Source organism: Podarcis filfolensis (genome assembly GCF_964270895.1).
Source record: "Podarcis filfolensis genome assembly, chromosome: 12".
NCBI lineage: Eukaryota > Metazoa > Chordata > Lepidosauria > Squamata > Lacertidae > Podarcis > Podarcis filfolensis.
This window is the reverse complement of record NC_139614.1, coordinates 27,274,025-27,295,696: the sequence shown is the minus strand read 5'-3', so window position 1 is coordinate 27,295,696 and position 21,672 is coordinate 27,274,025. Positions and strand designations below refer to the sequence as shown.

At 44.0% G+C, this 21,672-nt stretch overlaps 2 long non-coding RNA genes across 3 annotated transcripts in view; one reads left to right on the top strand and one right to left on the bottom strand.

The window, feature by feature from the left end:
* Positions 1 to 7,270, bottom strand: part of LOC310745837 — a 39,259-nt gene extending 31,989 nt beyond the window's left edge. Inside the window, exons 1-2 of the long non-coding RNA XR_014540357.1 lie at positions 7,231 to 7,270; positions 6,543 to 6,592 (exon numbers count right to left, since the gene is read on the bottom strand). This is a non-coding gene — a long non-coding RNA (uncharacterized lncRNA). The remainder of the gene's footprint in view (positions 1 to 6,542; positions 6,593 to 7,230) is intronic.
* A 15-nt stretch (positions 7,271 to 7,285) lies between these two features.
* On the top strand, positions 7,286 to 19,823 carry LOC310745839. Of its 2 annotated transcripts, none has more exons than XR_014540359.1 (6): positions 7,286 to 7,396; positions 12,259 to 12,328; positions 13,601 to 13,696; positions 15,762 to 15,865; positions 18,163 to 18,295; positions 19,444 to 19,823. It is a non-coding gene; the product is annotated as an uncharacterized lncRNA (long non-coding RNA). The 2 variants fall into 2 exon arrangements; XR_014540360.1 differs by having other exon boundaries at positions 7,294 to 7,396; positions 15,795 to 15,865.
* The last annotated feature ends 1,849 nt before the right edge of the window (positions 19,824 to 21,672 follow it).

Below are 21,672 nucleotides of genomic sequence, written 5' to 3'. Positions count from 1 at the left end.
TGCTATCTATGTTACACACACAAACACACACCGGAAACTGAATAAAGCCTACCATGTTAATGAAACACATTTTAAACACACACACACACACACACAAACAGTAAAGAAATAATTTGGAAGGCACACTGCCCCAAATATTGCTGAAGTCATCTTGGCCAGCCATGGTAGTGAATTATGAAATGGCAGTCAGTGCTGCATTCAGAGCCCAGCCCTAGCGCCAGTCAGAATGGAAGGTGGTGGAGTAAGGGGGGAGGGAAAATGTATTGCAGGCTGGTGCAGTGGAGATGCCTGGACTGGGCCCATTCCCAGCAGCAGAGTCTGCTGAGGATCCTGCTGAACCAGCCCAGCCCAGCCCCTCCCCACCTTTAAAATGCTACAACCAGCAGGGATGTCACTGGTGGTTATTTCCACCTACCATTTGAATAAGAGTGTTGGGATGTTCCTTGCCAGCTGGGCTTCTTCCATTCCATCCGAACTGCCTCCAGCACAGCAGAGTAGGGGCTAGGCTCACTCTGGTAATCCTAGAAGAACTGTTGAAGCAAATGTTTTGCAAATGAAACAATCCCCAGCAGGGGTGGACTTTTGTCTTTCAAATTTCAGCGGTGCCCTGTGTGAGGCAAACATTCAGTGCCCCCTCTGAGGGCGCAATGACACTTTCCCCCCTGGTGCCGTTGGGCCCGCCGTCACTTAAATATAGTGCACCCACCTCACAGAACACGTTCCACAAATTCCTACAAACTACCCCAAATTATCTTGTGGGGGACTTGTGTGAGGGAAAACCTAAAAAACTGGAGTCTCCGGCAGGATTTGATCAAATAAACAAGAGAGATTTTAATTAAGAAAGGAAGTTTATGACACAAAGTGGGTAAAACACAGGGTACTTCAGATTATAATGTTATTTCACTTCAGTTCTTTTCTCAGTTGTTGCACAGCTGTTGCCGCTTAATACTTTGGTTCTTAAACAAGGTCGTACTTCCTGTCAGCTACACACCCTTTAGACAATCCTACTCTTGAGGTACTCCAAGTAACAGACCCAAGGGATCTCCACACCCCTCTTAACTGGTTTGGGAGTCTTCTCTTTTTGTAGAAGAATCTCTCCCTTCCTGACTGGAATGAGTCCTAAGTAGACTTTATTTTCACAGCTCCTACTTCTCCAGCTTGTGATATTTTCCCTCAGAGTGGATGTTTCTACCCAGAACCAACTCTCTCTCTTCTCACTCCCTAACTCCCAACCTCTATCCCAACCAACCATTTCTCAAAATCCTCTCCTTTTCAACTCCCTCTCCTGGAACCCTGGCCAATCAGAGGCTGCCATTTGTTAAGCGTTTGTTGGCAGGGAAAAAGAAAAAGAAAACACTTGGAGACCCAACCTGCCCAGCAAAACAAACTTTTCCATCACACCCCCTGCCTCTCACCTTCCATTCTGCTCAATTCACCATGTCATAGTTGTGACGCCCTGTGTCGTCGCCCCCCCCCCCCGGCTCAGCGCCCAGTGCAGCAGAACCGGTCACACTGCCTTAAATCCACCTTTGTTCTCAGTTTTAATTGTAGAAATCCACTTGAGAACATAATTCTCCAGCAGTTCTTAAAGGGTTTGTGTGATTTCTTGATTGCTGATTGATTTGTTAATTATTGATGAAAAGGGTTTTTTCTAGTTGGAAATATTTATTTCATTAACTTAACAGATTTCATTCAATTTATATTGTATTTTTGTGTGCACATATCTTACTTCTCAGGAAGGATGACACTGTGATAACATTCGCAATGACACTGAAGTGCCAAACAAGAAAAGGTTTGAGGGGGAAATGGGCAAGATGAATAGGTAAGAAAATTCTGAAGGCTTGTCCTTGAAATAATCTTCTAGGTATTGTGTTGCCCATTCTGGGGTCATTTTGGCGGTCTTTCCTAGAATTCAGGGCAAATTATTTGTAATTATTGGTACTAAGGCCCAAGAGGTGGGAGTCAGGAAGTGGGAGTTTGTGGGGGTGGAAAAATTACATCTCCACATTACAGATACTTAGAATTGTTCCAAGAAAAGAATGATCTCTGCGGTATGCCGTGTTAAAAAAAGGCCAGAAGTGATTATGTAAGAAAATGGATCCCACTGAATACAGATTAGCAGCATTAACTCTGGCTACACAAAGCAGAGGAGAGATCACAGGGCAGAAGAAGAAAAACCTGCATGCAGAGCTTGTGGGCATACATTAATTAAAGGGTATTATCTATGTGTGTGCTTTAAAAGGATGGAGAAGTGAACATTTTGTGTTTAGCTCTGATTTGGACACTCCTCTGCCAGATAGATCTAGACTCAGTGTTATTACCAAAAGGCATTTCAATCAAATGTTTCATTTTGAGCCCCAATTTACCAGTCTCCCATACAATTAGATAAATAAATAAAACATTTAAATGTATGATTCTGCATAAAACATATATATTATGGTGGGAGGGGGTAGAGAGATAACAGGCAAGACACAACAACATTGCAAGGGATATCCCCCCTCCAAAACACCTAATATCAATCTACCCTTTGGTAGCATTAAAAATAATACCAGGACCACAGATTTGGAACTGCAGAGTTCAGCTATGTGGCCCAGCTCCATAAATTAGATCTTCATCAGTTTGCCAGGCTTAGGGTTTCCAACTGGGTCTGCTGCTGTGCCTTTAAACAGCAGCCTGACACGTAGAAATTCAACAGGCAAAGCTCCCCCCAACATTTATGTATCTTCACAGTAGCAAAACCTTCACCGATTAAGTGAAGGTTGCAGGACAGGGGAAGGACAATTAGAAAAGTAGTAGAAGTTGTCAGAAAGCTCCCCAGTTACAGAACGAGAGTGGAGGCGGTGAGGGGACAGAAATACAAATGGAAGGAGGAAAATGGAAGATGGATCCCTGTTTGAATTTGTTGTGCAAATCATCCATTTCAAGGTGAAGTCAGCAGCACTGACATTCACACCAACCGAGAGAGAAAGGTTAATCAGAATCAGGGTAGGTACGTGGCTTACCTATGAGGAGAAATGCAACCTCTTCCATAAAAAACAATCTTCAAAATGGTTGTCAAAACCTTAGTGGGCTCAGTGGGATAGGGCTTCAACATCTGCTTTGATCTCAACTTTCAGCCAACACTGTTATTATACCTTTGTGTGAATTTGTGTGAAGCACAAGCAATAATAATAATAAAAATAATTTTGTCCATGACAGGGAATCCGTTGACACTCAGACTTGAGAATAAAGGCTTGCTAAGTATTTTCCCTCTAGACTTTTCATTTCTTGCTAGTCATCTTGACGTTTTTCACACTCAACAAGGAATAAATCAGACCTGCCCCATCCTCTAAACAATAAGCAGTTTTGATGTGAAGTGGAGAAATGATACTTTTTGACCTCTAAGAATTATAAAGTACAGGCACTGAGAATAAGTCATTCTCATTCAAGCCATGTTCAAGTCTGCAGGCAAACTCAATTGCTCTGTATGAAAACTTCTCTGCCAGACTTTAAAACTGCCAAGATAAACCTCCAGCCATGCTGTTCAGAAAAAGGAACATGCCGGAGATGGTGTCTAAAATGAGTCCTGAGCAGAGCCTTGGAAATAACCACATCTGAGCAGCTGCTATTGGAGAAGGGAAGCATGCATTATTGGACATAAAGAAAGATACGCCACAATTTTACTTTTTTGGCAAACAAAAATGGCAAAGCACTTCCTTGGCCAATGTTTCCCCTTTTATTTCCACGCTTCCTCCTCCCCCTGAAATCCATTATGTTTCACAAGACATATGACCAAGAAGATTGCATCTGGCAGTTTCCCCTTGACTATGACCACAAATTGCTATCTTATGAATCCACCAAAGACAGCCTCTGCTTTGATATTAAATAAGGCTCTACTGACAGCATGACCAATTATTTCATAAGCTAACAAGGCCGATTCCACCTCCACCCCCCACCCCGACCTGGCCTAAAGTCTCACAGAAAAGAGCTTTGTCAGAAACTGCCAATTCGGGTGCAAATCAGAATTCAAGAGGCATCTTAATGGTTCACAGAAAGAGGCAGTTACACTCCACTTAAGCCTTAACTTTGGATCTCAGACCCGTTCCCTGTAGGCTAACAGCGAACTGGTGCAAGACCTGGAAGTAGAGATAGTCATAAGTTGTTACAAGGAATTCAGTGGTTGGCTCAAGATTTAGCCATGTTGACTTCAACTGCTGCACTCTAAGTATGAAGTCTGGACAATCGAGCCCAGTGTATTTCTTTTCATTAGAATGTGCTCCCACAGATTATTGTTTCAAAGAGCAGTTTTCTTCTCACTGGAGAGAAAGCATAATGGAGCACAAGAACACAGGATGTAGGAGGATGCTTTATACTGAGCCAGACCATTCATCTCAATACTGTCTACATGGACTGGCAGCAGCACCTCCAGATTTCTGACATGATTCTCTGTTAGCTCTACTTGGGGATGCCAGCAGTTGAACCAAGGACCTTTTGCCTAAAAAGCAGATGCTCTGGCACAGAGACAAGTCCCTTCCCTCCTTCTCCTGACCCCCCTTGATCCCTCAAACCCCTTGCTTCTAGCACCTCCCAGCTCATCCCTTCTGCAGACTGCTCTTCAGTGTCCTACCACCACAAACAAGGATCTAAGTCGTAATCTTCTGTGGCCCTCCCTGAGGAATTTTTGGTGGGCAGCTCCCAGCACTCTTCCTCATCCAACCAGTCCCTGATCATGAACCAAAATAATGTGGCTGACCTTGGGTATTCTGCACCTTGGTGGTGTCATTTGCTATTATGCCTCAAGCAGCAAAATGTCTTCGGCCATCCCTGTTTAGCCATGCCTTCTTTTAGATATTCCATTGCATTTTATTTATATAAGAATTTTATATATTTTTTATTTATATAAGAATTTTCACCCTGCCTTTCTGACATGTACACAAAGTGGCTTAGATCACCATTTCTCAAGAAAACCCCAATATCAAGCCAAAATGCAGAACATGCAGACAATAAGGTCAAGAGCTGGCTCTCAGTGATCAGAAGACCTATGGGTAAAGGTCGGTTACATCAAGGGACCTGCCCAAGTCCTTCATCTTCAACTGTTCTCCAGTTGCCATCTGCCTCCAATGCTGCTGAAGAGGCCCTGAGTGGTGAAGAGGCCATGGAGGTGGAGGTCTCTGAGCAGCAAAAAGTAGCCATGGAGGAAGAAGAGAGAAGAGAGGGTTTTGGCAGAGCAAACTGAAAACCAAAAAGAAAATGAAAACTTAACAGTTGAGATGCTAGTACTAGACCCAAGAGCAACTCTAGAATCTGAGGCCTCCATTGGCACTGCCCACAGCTCTGAAAACCTGAACGCTGGTCATGAAAGAGACACGCCGGGCAGAAATTTAGCAATAGAACATAAGAGAACAGAGACAGGCAGGCACAGATAAAATAATCTCTTCAGATGAAACATCAAAGCCAAAAACCAGTAAAATAAAGAAAATGGAAGTAGAGTTTCTTGGTGATCTTGCTCTCTTTTTAAAATGAGAGACTGAACAACAGAGCAGGGGAAACCCTGGGCTCCATGGGGCACAGTGCTCCATAATTTGGGTGTGGCAAGTGAGAAGGTGCTCACTCTGGTCCCAGTCAAAGGAGCCTTCCCCACAGAGGAGACACAGAAAAGGGCCTCTACCTTGTTCAAGAAAGTGGTCTCTTAGGTATCTTGGACATTTTATGGCTTTAAAAGTCAACACCAACAATCTGAATTCTGCTTGGAAGCCAATAACCTGAAGACTGAGAGGAAGGGGTCTCTGTGTGTCTGTTTTTCTAGTAGGAAGGGGAGTGTCCATCATACCTCATCTCCAAATGCCAAGATCCCAGTCAGCTTCAACTGCAATAAATGGACCTGTGGTGTTTCCATAGTTACTTGGAGGAGCTGCATAACCCTCAACCATGACTGATCAAACCAGCAAGTTTCCCAACCACCCTTGCTGTAAGGAAGGTACCCATGATGCATTCATGGCTGCTTGGGGATTTGAGCCTTGCAAGGCTCCCTTCTGAGCAACCACACTACTGCCTTTCCCACAAGTTGGTGCAGGAGGGCTTTTATGGAGGGGTGGGATAGAATATGGGCAACGGTAATTGTGGGCTTAGCTAGCAGGGCCAGACAAATATCGTACAGCTTGATAAAATATGTCTGCGACACATAACAGGGTGAGTAGATTAAAAGCCATAAACTTCTAAGCTTGATATAAAGAGGATAAATGTCCATTGTCAAGTAAGGTTACTCAAGTAACAGGGTCATGCAGTCCATTGTGACATGTTCTCTCCTGGCTGACATGTCAGAGGCCTTTGTGGAGACTAGGGCTTTGTAAGGAGATAGACCTGAAGGGAACTGAAGTGTTAGGGGAGATAGTCATAATCAGTGAGCCCAAGGCAGTGAGGCTGAGCTAAACAGTATGTTAGTGAGGAATGTGATTTCTGGCGAACAACAGAGTGAGAGCAAGTTAGTGGCTAGAGGAGCAAGTTAGCGAATGTTGAGCAGAGTTGAGACAAAACAACATAATAATGTAACTAGAATTTTGTACCGTGCTTCTGAGATAGTTCAGATGCTTAGCAGGGGATCCTCCCATGCAAGCTATAATGGGTAAAAAAGAGGTTATCATCAAAATCTATCTAAATGACTCAAGTAAAACAGCTTGCATTTTGCCTTATGGGTCTCATTAGAACATGACCATCTCTCAGTTTTGCTGGACTTTTGGACAGGATGTTCTTCGTGAGTTTCAACTCTTTGCTGCTTACACTGCCTTGCTCATTTGCCCTCTCCATCTGTGGTCATGGACTTTTTTAGTAAACACATTTCTTGCAAGTCAGTTACCTAAATTATTTAAGTGGTATCTACTCAGTTTTGAGAAGATAGCCAAAGAGTCCTACAATGGGTGTCCCCTACCAAGCTGTGTTTACAGCAGCCCAAGCAGGGTGAAATGGCTACATCTAGCCATTCTCTAAATTCCCCACAATTCCTCAGGGTGATGCTTGACACTGGGGGGCATTTGTGAGAATTTAAATGTGATCTAGAGAGCCTGACATCCTGGAGCTACTCAAGAGTTTGAGGCCAGGGAAAAAAAACCATTTAAGAGACAAGCATCAACAGATGGTTTCACTAAATCTCTCACTACTCAATTTCTTTGTTGCTTCCAGAATTCCAATTCATACCACACAGCTCCACTGTTTGTGCACTTCCCCAGTTTGACAAAATGTCTCCCACACACTCACACAATGTGCAGCCTGAGTGGCGCAGCGATGACGGAATGCTGGCATAGCAAAATTCTTGACAGTTTAAATTCAAAAACTGACAGTTTGAAACACATATGCGTCTTTAACTGTCTTTAGTAAGAATGGGAATCTCATATGAAACAAAAATATGGAAACACGTTTATATGTGTTGTGTGCTGGTCCCGGGGAAAGTTACCATGAGGAGTGGTCAGAGTCCGGTCCTGGGTGAAGGGTCTGGAGACAGTCCACAAAGGGCGAAGCGGGGTCCAAAGCAAGAAGCCGGGCGTGGTCGGGAACTCCGGAAGAACAGGTTTGGGTGCTGGCAGAAGCAGGTTTCCAGCGACGTTGCTCCCGCAACCTGGGACTGGGCTGACTGGCCTTTATCTCCTCTGAGGCCAGGGGCGGTCCTGGCCCACAGGTGACCCGCCTCTCCTGGCCTTAAGGCGAGCTCTCCTCCTGAGAGAACCCAGTTCCCTCCGCCTCTCTGCCCTGAGCCTCTGCAGCTCAGGAGAGGCTGGAGGGTTACTGGACAGTGGGGTCACTCAGAGGAGAAGATGGTGAGATGCAAACAGGGGACACAGAAAGGGCTGAACTCCTCAATGCCTTCTTTGCCTCAGTCTTCTCCGATAAAGAAAACAATGCCCGACCTGAAGAATTTGTTTTTTTTTATTAAATATTTATTGGTATTTTCAAAAAACACACAACAAACAAAAACAAAAAAATAAACAAAATAAAAACAACACAAAAAAGCATATTCGAAACTAAACAGAAAAATAGAAAAAACACATACAGTTTCTGATACTTATTTTCCTCAACCTTGTTTCTCAGACCTCCTCACACCTCCCCTTCTTGTATTCCAATTTAAATTGTCAATTCAGCAAGTCCTTAACTTATTTCTTCACCTTAACTTAAACATTTATTCTAACATACTGTTATTTTACTTTATTTCTTTTTTCCATTTCCTCCATTTATTTTTAACAGCCTTATTTTCACTTAATTTAAAAAAAAGAAGAAAAAAAAACCAGTTTCACCTTATTGAAATTACTCATCAATGCTTATACCTCATTAATTTATTCTTAAACCTTTTTCCTAAGGTCGACCAAAATTTCCCTTCCACGGTTTACCCAATTTCCTTACCACTAACAAAATATAAAACAAATAAAGCAATGCAGATTATCCTTATGTACCCTTTGGATTCCCAACCTCCACCCACCCTTCTCCCGGTTCCAGTCCCCAACCAATATCCATCAGTCTTTATATTATTTATTTAGCCTGGAGATCTCAGGTCCGAGGCCCTTATGTCTCTCTCAGTTCCTTTCTGCCGGTCTCTTTGATAGACCTTGATGTTAAGCCCCAGGTCTCGGAGGGGCTCCGGCCCAACAGAATCGGTGTTACTTCTAGCCAGTCCTCCATACTTAAAAGCAAAAGCAAAGCCTATGGGGTATTCCAACTCTTGTTTCAAATTTCTTTCAAATCCAAATGTCCCCACAGCTCCAGCTTCCACCTTCAACAAATTTATAATCCTCAGGTCTTCAGATCTCCTCAAAAGAGGATCTCTCCATTTTCCAAATTCCCAATCAAACCAGGCTTTCCGCATCCAGTTTTTATTGTCCTTTTTTATCATCATGTCAGGCCTCATATTGTAGCTCTCCTTTGACTCCTGCAAACCTCCATCTCCTCCTTCGTTTTCTTCAAAAAGAACATATTGCTCCATCGTGTCTACGCTTTCGGTTTCATTTATTTGTTCAGTTGAATAGGCTTCCTGTTTCAAATCCTTATCAAACTCCAAGCTGTTGTTTACTGTCCAGTGTAATAGCGATACCTCTGTAGACAAAGCATCGTACTCATCTTGTAAGTTTCCCAAGAGAACCAGTGCTCTGTCCAATTCTGCTTGGAATTTAGACACTCCAGCCATTTTTGTAATGTAGTATCCTTGTTACCCCTCTAGGGGGATTTAATTCCTTAATCTTCCTTTCAGCTCAAAAACCAAAAGTCCAGTTATTTTGTATCAACCTTATTTTCAACAAGTTATCTCGAATAAACCAGCAAAAACAGCAGAAACAATGTTCTCTTTTTCCAGCTGACAACTAGCTGACTAGCAGCTCACTTGACAGCTGTCAAAATCTTCCATGCAACAGGCTTTCTCATCGGACGTTCCCGGGTCTAGGGGGGGGTGTAGTTTCAGCTCCCAAAATTCTTTTTATCCTCCAGAATATCTTCTTATAATGTCCAAACCGTGAGGTCAGGATCTTTGTTAAGAAAAGCAAAAAACAGATTCTCTCGACCTTAGCTGCCCAGTCCTTTGCTTTAAGTTGTTTACAAAGAGGGGGGGGTGGACTTCCTTTTTAGCCCCTTCCCGCTCGTTCCAAATCCAAGATAAGAAATTTTTTAAAGTTCCAATCTCCGTATTACTCACGGGTTGATGTTTTAGGATCCAATCACTCTTAGAAGAAGTTGGCGCTCTCTGTCAATGGCTTGCGGCTTCACTCCGTAGGCGAGGGGGTACTCTCAGCACCACGCCTTACCCTGCCTCCGTTCCGAAGCCTTTAAAGAGGCTCCGTCGCGGATTGGGGGGGCGCAAATGGTGCCCGCCGAGTCTCTGTGTTCACAGGCATCCGCGCCTGTGATTTTAAGGGTCCCCGCTTCGCCGCAGCGGCCAGACCCAGACACTACGGAGCCGATTCCCTCCGGAGCTCGGAGGGAATCCGCCATTAAACAGTGGCACCAACCCGGAAGTGCCGACCTGAAGAATTTGGAGCAAATGATTCAGCAGAGGAAACACAGCCCAGAATAACTAAGGAGATAGTACAAGAATACTTGGCTAGTTTAGATGTATTCAAGTCTCCAGGGCCAGATGAGCTGCATCCAAGAGTATTAAAAGAACTGGCAGATGTGATCTCAGAACCACTGGCAGTCATCTTTGAGAATTCCTGGAGAACAGGCGAAGTCCCGGCAGACTGGAGGAGGGCAAATGTTGTCCCTATTTTCAAAAAGGGGAAAAGAGAGGACCCAAATAATTACCGCCCAGTCAGTCTGACATCAATACCAGGGAAGATTCTGGAGCAGATCATTAAGCAAACAGTCTGTGAGCACCTAGAAAGGAATGCTGTGATCACCAATAGTCAGCATGGATTTCTGAAAAATAAGTCATGTCAGACTAACCTGATCTCGTTTTTTGACAGAATTACAAGCCTGGTAGATGAAGGGAACGCAGTGGATGTAGCCTACCTTGATTTCAGCAAGGCATTTGACAAGGTGCCCCATGATATTCTTGTAAAGAAGCTGGTAAAATGCGGACTTGACTATGCTACCACTCAGTGGATTTGTAACTGGCTGACTGACCGAACCCAAAGGGTGCTCATCAATGGTTCCTCTTCATCCTGGAGAAGAGTGACTAGTGGGGTGCCACAGGGTTCTGTCTTGGACCCGGTCTTATTCAACATCTTTATCAACGACTTGGATGATGGACTCAAGGGCATCCTGATCAAATTTGCAGATGACACCAAACTGGGAGGGGTGGCTAACACCCCAGAGGACAGGATCACACTTCAAAATGACCTTGACAGATTAGAGAACTGGGCCAAAACAAACAAGATGAATTTTAACAGGGAGAAATGTAAAGTATTGCACTTGGGCAAAAAAAATGAGAGGCACAAATACAAGATGGGTGACACCCGGCTTGAGAGCAGTACATGTGAAAAGGATCTAGGAGTCTTGGTTGACCACAAACTTGACATGAGCCAACAGTGTGATGCGGCAGCTAAAAAAGCCAATGCAATTCTGGGCTGCATCAATAGGAGTATAGCATCTAGATCAAGGGAAGTAATAGTGCCACTGTATTCTGTTCTGGTCAGACCTCACCTGGAGTACTGTGTCCAGTTCTGGGCACCACAGTTCAAGAAGGACACTGACAAACTGGAACGTGTCCAGAGGAGGGCAACCAAAATGGTCAAAGGCCTGGAAACGATGCCTTATGAGGAACGGCTAAGGGAGCTGGGCATGTTTAGCTTGGAGAAGAGGAGGTTAAGGGGTGATATGATAGCCATGTTCAAATATATAAAAGGATGTCACATAGAGGAGGGAGAAAGGTTGTTTTCTGCTGCTCCAGAGAAGTGGACACGGAACAATGGATGCAAACTACAAGAAAGAAGATTCCACCTAAACATTAGGAAGAACTTCCTGACAGTAAGAGCTGTTCGACAGTGGAATTTGCTGCCAAGGAGTGTGGTGGAGTCTCCTTCTTTGGAGGTCTTTAAGCAGAGGCTTGACAACCATATGTCAGGAGTGCTCTGATGGTGTTTCCTGCTTGGCAGGGGGTTGGACTCGATGGCCCTTGTGGTCTCTTCCAACTCTATGATTCTATGATTCTATGATTCTATGGACCCAGGAGCAGCTTCACCTTCCCCTGACAGGGCTGGGAGAGGCGCACTTGCAGGCAATGGATCCTCAATCACCACCGGAGCCAGAGTGAATGCATCTGGTGTCTGCTCCCTAGGATCTAGCACAGGTGCAGGCCCTTCAAACTCAAGCCCCTGCCCCAGCTCAGCTGGCCCTGGAGGCGGGGACTCCTGTGCAGGCTGGGACTCCTCAGATTCAGCTTCTGAATCAGATTCCCAGGCCATCACATGTTGTTTTTGAAAAAGCCACTTCCACGATAACAAGGAGGTGGGGTTGCGGGCTCCAGCCCCTGCGATAACAAAGGGAATCCCCGGCCGCATCATACCCCGGGCCAGCCAATCGGCTGGCTCCAGGGGTGGGGCCTCAGCTATTTAGCCCTGCCGCAGCCGAGGCACCTCCTCTTTCCCTTGCTGCAGCTGACCCGGTGACAGCGGTGGGAGGTCCTAGTTGATGTGCCTCAGCAGGACTCCTCCCACTGGTGATTAACCCTTCCAGCCTTCAAGCCGGTTAGTAGTTAGGACCAATGCCTAAGTCAATACCTCTCAATTCCTGTAATCAATAAAGTTGTGGCCTAATTTGACCCATTAACCTGAATTCTTGTGTCCTGTGTCTTTATTTCCTCGGGGGGAGGCAGGAACTCACCACGCAAAGACCTATAGGCAGAACCACAACAGAGAACGTGCCCAGGTTTAACTTCTGGGTAAGAACAGGCAGAAAGATGTGGCAGTGAGGATGAGAAAATGGGGTTTCTGTGAGTGAACCTTGGGTACAAAAAACACTTTAACCTTGAGAGAGATGCTAGTACATCAGTACAAAATAGCCATCACACGAGATGCTTAACTGCAATCCAAAAGATGCTCATGATGCTCTTTCAGTCTTCTGAGCCAATGAATGAGGCGCACTCAGTACATTTTGGGTATACACCAGCTTTCTTATGTAGATCAGGCTCCAGCAACAACAAAAAAGGGGGGAAAAGTAGTTGTGATTCTCAACTGAAGCTGGATTTATACAATGCTAGTTGGTCAGACCTCACCCCAATCCCAAAGGCACTTCTCCCTTATTGAAAGATAGGCCGTGTAGTATTTTTTGGTCAGGAAACAGTTGCAGCAGTGATATGGAGAATGATAATTATTTATTGAATAAAACAACAACTGCCTATTCAGTGTTAGTAGGTCTCTCCCAAGCCTAGGCTACAGCGAACTAACCTCCCAGGCTCTAGGGATATGACCAATATTCCCTGGCCAGAGTTCCTCTGGGAATTTGCTTTAAAGCAACAGTTCCATCTACAACAGGCTGGCTTTTGTGTCAGTCATGAATCCATCCCCCCAACTTCTCAGAGCAGTTTATAACATGTAAATAAAAACAGTAAGTAACAATTACATGAGCAGATAATGTATGTGTATGTTTAGGATTGCAGAATGGAGGAATCCGCCCACTTTAGTTTCACATTTTTCCAGTTCAATTTGCCATATTTCCATACCAACATGCTATTTTCTTTTCAAACCCCTCGTAAACATTTATCAGTATTGTGCATTTTTCCTAATATGAACATTTCTGTAAGTAAGTTCCCTTAATATAATACATTTTCATGAATATATGCCTTTTTATACACACTGTTCCCTGACATATGCATTTCTATAAACTTTGGGGTTTGAGGGTGGGGGGGCGTTCATACGTACATCAACACATAACTGCAAATTTCAAACTGGCTGTGTTTCAGTTCACTCTTTCTTTTTAAGAAGTGCAGATTAGGTAGGTACTCATTAAATGCAGATTGAACCAAATTCCTCCCCCATCCTCACTCATCACAAGCATGTGGGGGTGAAATTAGATCCAAAAACTGTACACGGGTCATTATTACAAGAGTAAAGGCTGGGAGTTGGCGGGAGAGAAAATCCCAAACTTACTCCATTTCAAAGGTATTCTGTTACCAGCATGACTGGCTGATAGACTGTCCTTCCCTCCTTTCTAGTTAAGGGCGGCAAGATGAAGCTCTTCTAAACACCCCACAAACTTTGAACCCAAGGAGAGGTGCCCCCTATCCCGTAAATCCTCCTTCCAGAGGAAGGTAACTTAGCTTGATTCTTGGATGCCATCATTATGCTTCTCAGTGGCAATCACAAGTGAGGAAAGCAGTGTGGCATTCAGGTCCTACTTGTGGACTTCCTATAGATGCCTATTTGGCCACTGAGATAACAGGATGCTAGACTAGATGGGCCTATGGACTGATCCAGGAATGGTCTGCTTATGTTCCTATGAGCCAAGAGGAACTAGACCCTAATGTATGGACATTAATTCTCTGCCCTTAATCACATCATTAAAACGGATATGCAGTATTATTCAAAAGGATATTTGGGAAGCTATTGAAATCCTTTCTTTCGCCACTGAGCTTTATCAATGTGTGTTATTTTTATACTCTGCCCTCCAGTAATTTATTGTGGTGTTCCCCTTCCCTTTCCTCTAGGGATGCAGGGAGGAGCACAGGTAAATGTTTTCACAGATTCAGGCAACATATAGAGGAATTACAGAAGCACTGGCTGCTCAGTCATATGCATAAGTTCAGTTAATTAATTCCAAGCAAAGTTCATGATTATTTATCAACAGTTCTTACCTGGAATCCCTGCTGAATCATTCATACATTTATGTATGATTTGAACAACCTTTACTGATTCACATTGAACCTTGAGGGCTTTTCAAACACTGAGGTCCAGAACATGATCAATCAATGAAGTGGTATACAATATTGCAACCTTATTTAATGAGACCAAGTTACATTAGTTGATGGGGAGAAAGAGCAAGCTATCAGAAGTGCAGGACGAAAATGATGTGGACTGAAACATTACTTAGGGATGGAGAGGTGGGATGCAGTTGCAAGGGGTCAGGGCCCTTTTTCTTCCCAAGGGTCAAATGTCTTTGTCAGGAAGTTTTCAGGGGTCACCTGCCGGTGGTGGACAGGGCAAAAGAATAAGAACATAAGAAGCGCCCTGTTGGATTAGGTCAATGGCCCATCTAGTCCAGCATCCTGTTCCCACAGTGGCCAACCAGATGCCTGAGGAAGCCTGCAAGTTGGACATGAGCACAACAGTGCTCTGCCCACCTGCAGTTCCCAGCACCTGGTATTCAGAGGCGTACTGCCTCTGACAGTGGCAGTAGAGCACAGCCATTGTAGCTAGGAGCTGTCCTCCATGAATTTGTCTAATCCTCTTTTAAAGCCACTCAAGTTGGTGGTTATCACTGCCTCCTGTGGGAGTGGGTTCCATAGTTTAACTATGTGCTGTGCAATGCAGCAAAGAACACAGATACAAGTGGACAGAAAAAAATGTTTATGATTCTTATCTTTGTACAGTAGCCTCCACCCCAGCCACACAAAAGCCAGAACTTTTTGCACACACAATTGTATCTTTCCATCCTCCATACAAGCAAGAAATGGCATTGTTACAGCTCAAGGACACATTCTAGCAGGGGTAATTGCGTACTCCAGGAGGGTGCAGAGCAGGGCTTCTGAGATGTCTGGCCTCAGGAGAGTCCCAAGGGTCAGACATAGAGGCCTAGAGGGCTGCATTTGGCCTATACTTCCATGGTTCTGCCATAATGTAACAGGGAAGAAATTAAGATAAAGTCATGACTCCTGTATCTAGTAGTGATCTGGACACCAAAGCAGAAAGACTATAGGGGCACCAGCTGGGGAGCTAGGTTTGGGTCAGGGCTCAGAGCTGAGTGCAGAAGATGGAGAGACCATTGCACCTGAAGTGGTTGGACAAGAACTCTCAGAAGAACCTCCCAGATCACCATGGCCTATAAGGACAGAGCCTGCACCCTCATGGACACCTTTCCCTGAGCCTGAAGAACCAGGTGCTCACCACCACCCAACACCAGTCTGGTAGCACTGGGATGGGTGGTTCCCATTTCCCCATGATTTCTTCACTCTAAGTTGCTCTCACTGAGTTTCAAATGCATGTATGCACTCAGTAAAGATCTAGGAAGTGTTATGAATCAGGCTTACAAATAAGTGCTCTGCCTGCTGTAGCCATCAAAAAGAAAAATAATGTTGTGACAATTAGGAAAGTTGCAGGGAGTAATTCATAAATCATCGTAATAGCTCTGCATAGGCTAATGACGCGTTTTATCTCCAGTAATGTATACAGTGTTGGTTCTCCCAATTCAAGGGGGAAGGTTGTACCAAAGCAAGATGGTTCAGGGTTTGCAAAGTGGCACAGAGAAAACATAAACAACCTTGGTAAGTTAATTCTGAATTATGGTGTGCTGCATTTAGGAAGCAATATGAAAATAGTGAATACTTAAGCCCTGACTCTTAATTCTGACTTAATTAATGTTTCTGATTGTTTATTTCTCTTCATAATGAAGAGATTCTTTTAGCAAAGAATAAACAACAATGCTCATAAAAGAATACATCAGCATCTAAAAATAGCTACATTTTTCTAGTGAATACAAGCCATCTCTGTAGAACACAACGGGTTGCCTCTGCTTCTGTCAACATGAGAGTATTTTATTGTCTTTGCAATATAAGCTGGCATGTACTTATAAATGACATTGAGACAGGAAGGTCACTGCTTGCTATAAAGCCACAGAGAAAGTCACAGAAGTCAAGACAGGAAGGAAAGCCTCAGAGTGTTAAGGCTGACTTACATGAACTTCTGCATGTAGCTTGATGGCTGGGATTGTGTACATGTGCTGAAAACAATCACACCATGTTTAGGAAGTGTCAGTTTCCTGTATGGATCTCAGCCCACGATCAGAACCCCAACACTGCAACGTACAAATACTTTTTTAAAAGTGGGGGTATTAGAAATATGTTGAAATACTGTTTGGCAAACCAGACCCAAGATGATGATGATTTATTAACTTTGTATGCCGCCATTCATCTGAAGATCACAAGGCAGTTCACATCATAAAAGTACAATATGAGAACACAAAATACATAATAAAACAAAAATAAAACAATAACCCCCCCAAGCACATCTAAAAGACCATAGAACCAGCCAAGGGCTTAGTTATAAAGAAACATTTTCACCTGGTGCCAAAAGATATGTAATGAAAGCACTGGGAAAGCCTCCCTTGGGGAAAAACTTCACAAACAGTGAGCCTCTGGGCCTCTCATGGAAGAAACAAACAAAAATGGGCCTCAGATGATGATCGCAGGGTCTGAGATGGTTCATATGGGAAGAGGCAATCCTTGAGGTATTGTGGTCCTGAGCAATTTAAGGCTTTCTAGGTAAAAACCAGCACTTTGAATTGGGCAGTAAGACTAGGATTGGTGTAATATGCTCAAACTGTCTTACCTTGGTGAGCAACCTAGCCTCTGAATTCTGCACCAGCTGAAGTTCCGAAACTGACTTCAGAGTATCCCTGTGTATAACACATTGCAGTAATCTAACCTCTGGGTTACCAGAGCATAGACAACAGAAGTTCAGCTATCCCTGTCCTGACAGGGGTGCAACTGAGCCACCAGCCAAAGCTGATGGAAGGCATTCTGTCCTACTGAGGCCAACCAAGCCTCAAACGATAGCAAAGGATTCAGAAGTAGCCTCAAACTACATACCCACTACTTCAGAGGGAGTGTAACCTTATCAAAAGCAGGCAACCTCATGTCTATCCAGTTGAGGGAACCACTCACTAACAGTGCTTCTGTCTTATCAGTTTCTTGACTCTCATCCAGTCTATTACTAAGGCAAGATAAGTTCAGCACATCCACTGCCACACCAGCAGATGTAAAAGATAAGAAGAGCTGTATGTCATCAGCATATTTCTGGCAAAGTACTCCAAAACTCCAGATAATTCCATCCAACAGTTTCATTTAGATGTTAAACAGCACAGGATAGAACTGAGGAACCCCACATTGAAGGCTCCGCGGGACTGAAGATCACTCCCCAAGCATCACCCTCTGTGCAGGACAATCCAGTAAGACCAGAACCATCACAAAGCTGTGCCCCCACCCATAATTCAAGGCAACCATTCCAGAAGGCTACTATGGTTGATGGTATCAAAAGTCACCAAGAAGTCAAGGAGAATTAACAGGGGAACATTTCCCCTGTCCCTCTCCCAGCAGAGGTCAGCATACAGGGCAACCAAAGCAGTTTCTGTGCCAAAACTGGGCCCAAAGCCTGACTGAAATGGATCTAGAAAATCAGTTTCCTCCAAGAGGTCCTGGATCTGGTCTGTGACCAGTCATGCAAGAACCATGCCCGAGAAAAGGGAAATTGACAACTGGTTGGTAATTCTTTAGATTTCCCTTCTCTAAAGACCACTGCACAAATATTAGAGACACTGGATCCATTAAAAGGAAAGACAAATTCACTGTCATACTGGCCAAGTTTTCAAAAAGTAAATTAGAAATTCCTTATCAGCATCTCAGAATAAAACGTCTAAGTTGTTATTCTCCATTTTTTTATGTACAAGGAGATATATATTTTTAAGGGGCATTAATATCTGCAAATATCACTTGTTGTTTATAATATTATTGTTCCAAAAAAGGCATACCTCATGGCTTCCCCAAATGTGTGTTTTGGCATTTAGCAGCCTCCCTGGAGATGACTAACAGAAGAACCTATTGGCCTCTGCCATTAGCCTTTTCTGTCCAGAATTCTCCAAGGCCAAGGGGAAGTATCTGTGGCATCAAGAACTTCCTGTACGGGATGCCTCCAAGAAAGTGAGTCACTGGGAAAAATCAATAAGGTCATTGCTGCCACAAATGTTTGGGCACGTAGCCAATTCAGTGCCCTTTTACCACCAAGGGTAAATGGATAATGATGGGTTGGCATAGGCTGAGCAGGAAGGGGAAGAGGAAAGACTGGGTGTCAGGCTCCCTCCCATTCTAAGAAGCCAATATTACCTGGGTAAGACACTATAGGTACTTGCAGGTGACCAGTTTATTGAGTAGACAGTGTTAGCTATTTAATGAGTATTTATTCTGCTTCGTTTGTGGGGGAGTTAGATGACATTGTTTCCAAGCAAGTGTTATCCCATACATCAAGTGTATTTTCCTGTCACTTTCCTCACTTCAAAAAATTCAGTTTTGGGGGAAGAGAGTTTGTTGCACATGACCTCCCAAGCAACTATAATCGTGAAACATGAATTTTCCAGTATTTGATTGAATAACACCTGGAAATAGCAACTGTCTGGAAACATCATTGGTGCCTATTGAACAATACAATTAAGAATCTGTGTGGGGACCCCTGGTTTTCTTGTTTTATCTTCTGCTTTGTTTTTACAATCAAACAGTGTATAAATTCTATGAAATAAATAAATACATAAAAAAATAGAAATGCTCCCATGTGGCAGCTCACTGGCACGGCCAAAGCACAAATGAATAAATACCCATAGACTAAGCAAAAGAAATTGTCTAGGTGAAAAAGAAACACACATTTCTTGTGCTGTGAAATTGCTTCAAGATGCTGCATAGGAAGTGATCCAAAAATAATAATAAAATAAAATAACAATGATGGTGATGATGGTGATGATGTTAGAAAGACAAGCTTTCCTGGCACCTAAAATGGAGTTTTGCCCTATGCCCTTTGAAAATGCAAGCCAATAATGTCAAGCTGACCACACCTTTGCAGCCATAGTCAATGTAAATCACAGGTTAATCTCAGTTCCATATGAGACTAATGGATTTGGGCAAGAACACTTTCTTTTAGTTAAGCAAGTTAATGCTTCACAGGTTTTTCAGCTGAAAGCCCATCTGGGATTGTTTGTGTAAAGAGATGAGATGCGTGGATAGTGCCAAAGATCAATACAGTGAGGAGGGAATTATCCGACAACTAACCAGCATATTGCTATTTTGTGCTTTTTTCCCAGGGCTGCATATTTGTCTCTGCAATCTTTGGTGACATTATTTTTTTTCAAAAGCAAACTATCTGTAATCTCTGTGATGTAACCTATGTAATTCAGAGATTCATACATGTTGCATATATTATAGTGCACAATAAAAGACTTTCTTGTTCAATTGCGTGATACTGTAAAGACTGGGACATAAAGGAAAAGTAAGCCGTGGTCTTCAGTGTAGACATGCATGAACCTGCCATAAAACTTGGTCATCACAAGCAGCCCCCACTTGGCTGACATTTCCTTTTAAGGCACAAACTGAATGTAATACAATAATATGGTGCATGCTATGGAAAGGCATCAAATGTGTTCAGCTATATTAAGTGTGTGTTTCCCCCCCTTTCTTCTCCTAGCAACATGCATCACAATACATACCACCATATTATCAAGTGTGGTGGTAGCCCCATCCCATAGCAAACGTGGTTGCCTTGCCTGGGATCACAGGGGTATATGTGTCAATGTGGTTTCTAAGAAATAAGTGAGAGAACAGTTGGAGGCAGAAATGCTTCTGAGTACCACTTCCTGGAAACCATGGGAGGGGAGGGTGCTCTTGCGCTTATGCTCTGCTCCCTGGTTTCCCGCAGGCATCCAGCTGGCCACTGTGAGAGCAGGATGCTGGAATAGATGGGCCATTGGTGTCATCCAGCAGGCTGTTATTACCAGTGGCGTAGCGTGGGGGGTGCAGGGGGGGCCGGCCACACCGGGCGCAACATCTGGGGGTTAGGGTTAGGGGGCGCAAATCCACGGGTTAGGGGGCGCAAACCCACGGGTTAGGGGTGCAAATTACTTGCCTTGCCCCGGGTTCTGACAACCCACGCTACGCCACTGGTTATTACATTAATGTGGCTTTCACAACAAATTTTTCTTCAAGGGAAACTGTGAAATCATGTTGATTTATTTGCTTACATTTCCACCCTGCCTTTGTTCTACCACAGAGTCGAATGTGGTTCCCAGGTGGTCACCCACCCAAGCAGACGCAGACCTCCTTAGCTTCGGCAAAGTGGTGGCCTCCTATGCCTTTAGACAATACCCTGGGACAAACACATGCTGATAAAGACTGCAGTCACATCATATAGAGAAAGTGATGTATGCAAGTTACAGTGAGCTCTGTTCACAGGTAGTTACTAAAGGTAGACCCCTAATGCAGTATGATGTCAGGGACTAGACTGAGGAGGAATGGTGGAGACCGCCTCCCCCTCCTTCTGAACCTTCCAGAGAAGAGGAAGACAGTATAGATTTACAACAGTGGTTTGCAGAAGGTCATGGCTTAGAGATAGAAGAGGGACAAAGCTGGGAAATAATGGAAGAAGAAGAAGTGGGAGGAGCATTAGGAAGAACTTCCTGACAGTAAGAGCTGTTCAAGAGTGGAATTTGCTGCCAAGGAGTGTGGTGGAGTCTCCTTCTTTGGAGGTCTTTAAGCAGAGGCTTGACAACCATATGTCAGGAGTGCTCTGATGGTGTTTCCTGCTTGGCAGGGGGTTGGACTCGATGGCCCATGTGGTCTCTTCCAACTCTATGATTCTATGATTCTATGAAGAGCAGAGCCGGAGCAGCTGGCTGACACGTTATCATTAGAAAGCATTCCAGACCCCACTTCTCTCAGAACCTGGTGGGCAGTGAAAGTGGGAGAGCAGAAAGCAAAGAGGCAAATGGCCTTAAGGAACCACTGTAAGGGTGGTTGTGCTGTTGACGACTGAGAAGGGAAGGGGGGAGGCGATTACTCAGAGCAACTCCATTACCCAAAGAGGCAGCATTTCTAAGCCTCTCTCTGTGAACATTGAATAAAAGACATTGGTAAGAGCTTCTCGTATATCTATTGCTGGCAGCCTGCCGTGAGGGGGAAGGTTGGGATTCCCTGAAGCCTGACATATACTATAAATATCACAACAAACACTAACATAAAACACTAATAATGCAAAACACTATCCCATTTGCAGGCATCTAGTTGGGCACTGTGAAAACAAGATGCTGGCTTAGATGGGTCATTGGTCTAATGAAGCTAGCTCTTCTTATATCAAATTTATTTCTGTTAGGTTGGATGGAGCCAGGGGTTTCCTTCTTCTGACAAAAGTAGCTACTTCTGTATATCAACCTTTGAAGTTGGGCAACTAGGTGGTTGACAATTCTCTCATAGCAGCACCAAAGGGTTCCCCAGATCTGTGACTTCTGCTTACTCCCTAGTCTTATTAAAAGCAATGAAAA